General features: G+C 39.4%; 1 pseudogene; it reads right to left on the bottom strand.

The window, feature by feature from the left end:
- Window positions 1-3852: 3852 nt before the first annotated feature.
- LOC149403080 (pentatricopeptide repeat-containing protein At2g02750 pseudogene) lies at window positions 3853-4800 on the bottom strand (annotated as a pseudogene).
- Between the last annotated feature and the right edge of the window lie 1156 nt (window positions 4801-5956).

The raw sequence follows: 5956 nt of genomic DNA, 5'->3' as shown, positions 1-5956 counted from the left end.
ATCCCTAAAGATATTGTTTATTTCTAAATGGTCATGATCTTTCTTAATGTCTAGACCAGATTGGATACTTAGTGTTATTCCCATGACATATTTGATAGTTATGGGTGAATTTCCTTCTTTCATGAGGTTTTTCTTCTGGAAGTTATAGTCCAAGGTTAAGACATCTTGTATGTTTCTATCTGTGATAGCTATCAAGTATCCTGGGTATACGGTAAATCCTATTCTCTTGTAGCATAGGTTTCCTGATATTTTTCCAAGTATACTTTCCTCATAATTCATTATTCTTCCATCTCTGACAGTCACTCCCATGGGGGTGTCTAGTCCTTCTCTAAACAAGGCTTCTATAAGTATTTCTACTCCGCCTACGTATAGGAATTTTATACTATTTCTTTTCTTTTTGTCAATCTGGTTAAACACCTCGTTGATCTCCTTCTTAGTGATCAACTTAATGCTATTAGATTCGTCTATTCTAGTAGCATATTCCTTTGTGATGATGTTATAATAAACGTGCTTTCGTCTCAAATGTAGGGTTTTACTTAGTTTCGTGAAAACTCCAGGTTGAAAAGTAAGTTCTTTCTTTTCGAACTTATGTTTTGTTATCTCTTTAAATTTATCTTCAGTGAAGACCATACTTAAAGAGTATTCGTTTTGATCATCAATTTCTTCTGTGAATTGATTATCATTATTTTTCGTTGTATAGTCAAAATATAATTTAAAGTTAGAACACTAAAGCAAATTAAAATTCATAGTTACAAAACAAGTATTTTAAAGGTATTTAAAGGGTTGGAAGGTATCTAATTTATATAAAAAAAATATAATTGAATCATTATGACAAGTTGGACTAACTAACTAACGGGACGGGTAAAGATTTGATGTACCGTACCCGATTAAATGTTAAACGGGTATTATCCATTAACCCGTTTTGAACAGGTATTATCCGACCTTTTTTCAAACGGGTAACGGGCGAAAAAATGAGTATCAAATAATAATGTCATCTCTACTCTAGGATCGATCTCAGCCAAAGTCGGTGTCTTATCTTGGTCATTGAATACACAGAAGGAATTTAGCAGGCCCTAAAAGATAGAGAAAATCACATATGTACCAAACAACCATCAAACAAAATAGGTCATTAGAAAGTAGAAACTTCTGAGCAGTAATAAGCATCACGGCCGTTGTATAGGTGAGACCCACCTAATAGGTGGGTCCCAATCCCCCTCACTCATCAGTGGTCCGCTGAACGCTGATGAAGAGCATTATCCCAAACTTCTACATGCTGGATCTTTTATCAAACTAATATCAAACAAACCCGGTAAAAAAAACATGCCATCTTGAAGTGAAATAAAAACAGTGATAACGAAGTAAAAATCACAAATGGGAGGAATAGCTTAAAACCTCAAAACGTGGTCCACAGTTAATTAATAATATACCATGTTTAATTAACATAAATCACGAGTAGTATGTCTCTCAACTGGTTTAAATATAATGTTCTCGTAAATACTTTTGTGTAGATACCAAGTTCATTAAAAATGATGGTCTGGATCACAAATCATGCAGTTTTTTAGACTTGATCTGGAGACTGAATAAGTATTTATTTAAGTCATAAAAACAAGTGCATTAGATATATAGCATTATTTACATACCTGGTTTGCTATTTAGTCAACTTTTAATAAGTTTTGATAAATAGTCATAAGCTATTATTTACACGGTTAAAAAGTTTAATTGCAAAAATAAAAAGAAAAATAAAATATGTAAATACGTCGAGTATGTGGATATTTACCTAATATTTACTGAAAGCTGGCTAAACAGCAATTGCGAAAGTCTAAGTGAGTTAGTTTCCTTTTTTTGTATAAAAATTGTGGATATTAACTTCTTTTATCCAAATTTCTTCTTTTTACCATTAATTACAAGAACGTTATAATCGCTCATTTGTATGGAAACTTTTTATTAGAGCTTTTCGTCGTGGGTGACCAAGATTATGAATGTGAAGAGACGCGACGGAAACACTGAGCTTTGGATTAAAAAAAATGAGATTGAGGCCGACAAGAAGAAGAAGATCTTGCGATATGTAGGGCTGAGATTGGCTGAAGGAAAAGACATCGACGTCGAAAATCTCATGTCGATTCTTCCCACCGAACTCGGATTGTCAATCAAGAAATTCCTCTGCTTCCCAATCTTGAAAAAGAGTTTTTTCGTTATTTTTTTTATTTTTTAGTTTCTTGGCTAAGTTGTCAACTTAGCGTTACCTTAATAATCTTCTCTTTCTTATTTTTTAGGTTCCGATTCTAGAAAACATGGACGATCACATGTACCAGATTATATCCATATACGCAAAGCCGGCGGTATATGCAGAGAAGAGCTACGTGATTCGCAAAGAAGAGTCCGTTGATTTCTTGTTGCTTGTGACACAAGGCATCTTGTGGAGCCTCGGGAGCGAGACTTCTCCGACGAAGCGAATTCAAAAGGGGGATTTCTGGGGAGAAGAGTTGTTGGAGTGGAGGCTGAGAACGACTTCGTACTCGGAATTTCCGGTTTCGCAATCAAACCTCAAATGTCACACGAAAGTCGAGGGTTTCGCTTTAATGGCTGTGGATTTGGAGCGCGTGTTGACGAATTGCTGGACAAAGATCCCGATGTCGGAGGGATTGAAGCCCTTTGCGGCGGTTTCCTTGCAGAAGGGGTTTCGTCGCTTTGTTCGCAACAAAAAGGCTATGGAAAGTAATAAACTTTCCATTGTTACCAGTTGCACCTAAGACTATATAGATTCTATATACATTGAAATAGTGAATCTGTTTTCATTTGGTATAGATTGTGTTTTAAGAAATTATATGGGCTTGTTTTTTTGTTTGGTTTGTGATTTTTGTTTGAAAGAAAACTAATGCTAGAGTTTTTATCCAACAATGCAAAAGATTGGCTACTTCTTCATAAGTTGAAGTTACGTAATGTATCTTTATCCTTGTCTTTGTCTTTAATGTGCTTAAGATTTATAAGTCATGTCAACTATGTAGATCAAAATTCCAATTTCTCTTACAAAACGGCAACTTTGTTTTTAAATTTTTTTTTTTTTTTAGTAATAGGTTTCCCTTTCCGTAAACATATATTGGAAGTTTCGACGTGCATAAGAATGACAACAGGTACGGGTATGAACGGATGCATCTATACCGGTATTCATACTCGTTAGAAAAAATACTCGTTAACTCGTTTGAGATTTTTTCAAACGGGCCGGATAACGGATAATACCTGTTGGGTAGCTGGTGTGAAATTTCAATACTCGTGAACCTAGTTTAGAAATAAAATATAAAAAAAAAAATTAAAATTAACCACTCGAAAATTCTAAATATTGGTAAGTAATAAATAATTTTAATCACTTAATTAAAAAAATATAAACATTACAAATATTTATTGAAATATTTATAAATAAAGAGATTGTATATTTTTAATAATATAATAATGATTAATAATATTTTTAGTGTGAAATTTGATGTTATGGTTGGAGTTGGAAAAAAATTTGGTACTAAATCAACACAAAAGTTGTGTGATTTCAACACCAAATATAATGCATGGGTTGCTCTTAGGATACCATGAACACGTATGAATAACCATCTCTACATGACCCTCTTTTCTTGAAATTTCTTCAGAACCGACTGCGAGAAAGTCTTCTCTTAAAAGGTCTTCATAAGAGGAGGAACTTCGTCACTGTCGACAATAATTTTCCATTGCCGGCGAAAGATAATTAATTTTTTGGAAATTTTTTTATTTTATTTATTTTTAACGTTTGGGCCTTCCAAGTGTTCGTCCTTAGGTCACATATTTATGCCGCCATTACCTCTAAAATAAATAATAATGTATCTACTTTCATTGAACAACTTCTAATAAACTCGAGCCGGGGACTTTTCTGTGCCGTCTATGATCCATCATATTTTCGATCATTTCCACGTCTCGCCACCTTTCTAACTCGGCATAAATGTCTGACAACACAACATATGGCATTGGGTTTTCCGGGTCTAATTCGATGAGCCTTTCGGCCATTTCTTTGCAGAGCTCGGGATCCAAACTAGACCTACAAGCGCCGAGAATGGAAGCGCAAACCGAGGAAGAAGGCTCCGGTAACTTCTTCATCAATTCTCCCGCTTCTCTTAGCTTTCCCCACCGAGCCAAAAGTTCAATCATGCCGTTTAAACGGTTTGGTTTCGGGTCCACGCCGAACTTCTCGTTCATCGACTTGAATATCTCCAAACTCTTTTCGACCTTGCCGGCGTCGCCGCACGCCGATAGTACTCCGGCGAACGTCGCATCGTTCGGTCGGAGATTTTCCCTCGTCATCCGATCGAGAAGCTCGAACGCGGATGAGTGGTCGCCGTTCCTCACGAACCCGTAGACCATGGCGTTCCACACCGCCGGATCTTTGCATTTTTTAGAAGCTACGTCCTCGAAGATCTTTCTTGCAGAGCAAGAAAGCCCGCATTTCATGTAGAGGTCGACTAGCGCCGTGACCAAGTGTCCGTTGTTTACCAAGGTTCTCGTCGCGTGGTCGTGGACCTCTTTCCCACTCCTTAGAGCCGGAATCTTCGAGCAAGCCGTCAGAACGCTCGTCATCGACATCGCGTCCGGCGCTCTTCGGAGCCCTAGCCTGGAGTACAAGTAAACGAGAGTCTTTCCGACCATCCCGTTGAGCTCGAGGCCGAGCTTCATGGCCAGCCCGTGAATTTGCTGGCCGAGCGAGACGAACGAGAGCCTCGCGCTCGCAGAGATAGCCGATACCAGGGACGCCGGGTTGGGCCTCGGGTCGAAGCCGATCATCATTTCCTCCCAGAGATAGACATGTGAGCGTTGTAACTCACAATGTTCTTCTCCCACATCTCTTCGAAGACCTTGGACGTCGAAGAAACCACCAATGTTTCTTCTTCGCCGCTCCTCGAATAAGCGCTGATAATCGCCGTGGCCACAAAAACGTCCTTGTCAACGCCTAGCTTCACAGCCCAGCAATGAATCAACTCGACGATCTCGACACTTTCTTCGCAGGATGACAGAAAACTCGCCACAGTCACCGAGTTTGGCCTGAAATCCCAGGAACTAATCTCGTCCCTAAACACCCAGAAAGCTTCTCTCAGATGCCCATTCCGTGCCAGCCCCGAAACAACCGCGTTAATCTCGGCCAAGCCTCGGTCAGGAATTTCGTCGAACACCATGAGTGCGTCTCTCAGGAGGCCGAGACTCATGTACATACTCGTGAGGGAAGTTGCTGAGTAATGATCGAAGATATATCCGGTCTTGAGAAGATTGCTGTGAAGCGATTTTCCATGGGAAGCGAGTCCAAGCTTCGCACAGGCTTTGAGAGCCGGAGGGTATGTGAATGTGTTACGTCCGTTTGAAAAAAGGCATTTCTTTGAGAGAAATTGCCCTATTTGCCACTATTTTGATAACTTTTTCCCACATTCCACTAAAACCTTAATTTGTCCCAAAATGCCACCAAGACAAGTGTAAAAAGTCAAGTTTGCCCTTCACTATCTATTTTCTTTACAAATTGGCATCTATGTTTACTCAGTCATTTTCTCCCGAAATGAAGACCGAATTGTTCTCCTATTTCTCATATCAAACTCAAACTTTTCTCATTTTCCCTCTCTCTCACGTCAAAACCGTCGAACTTCTCTCTCTCTCTCTCTCTCTCTCTCTCTGTAACTGCATGTAACCTCCGGGAAACCGTCGACTCAAACCAACCCATTTCGTCTCTACAATAACTCTCTTTTCTGAACCCACTCAAACCCATCACTTCTCACCCGAACCCCTAACATCGAGAAGAAAAATGGCGGACTCAAATCCATCACCCCTGCGTCCGACACCCCCGCGTCGGAGTCCTCGAATCGTAACTAAAGTCCCGGAGGAGCCGGCAAGTCCAATGTCGGCTCGGAAACGGAAAACAACAACTTCGCCCAAATCCAAACCCCGGACGAAAATCGCG

The sequence above is a fragment of the Urtica dioica genome, chromosome 3 (assembly GCF_054948205.1).
Source record: "Urtica dioica subsp. dioica isolate 48M chromosome 3, U.dioica_male_clone48M_v1_H2, whole genome shotgun sequence".
NCBI lineage: Eukaryota > Viridiplantae > Streptophyta > Magnoliopsida > Rosales > Urticaceae > Urtica > Urtica dioica.
Note: the sequence above shows the minus strand (reverse complement) of the source record. Positions and strands in the feature narration are given on the sequence as shown.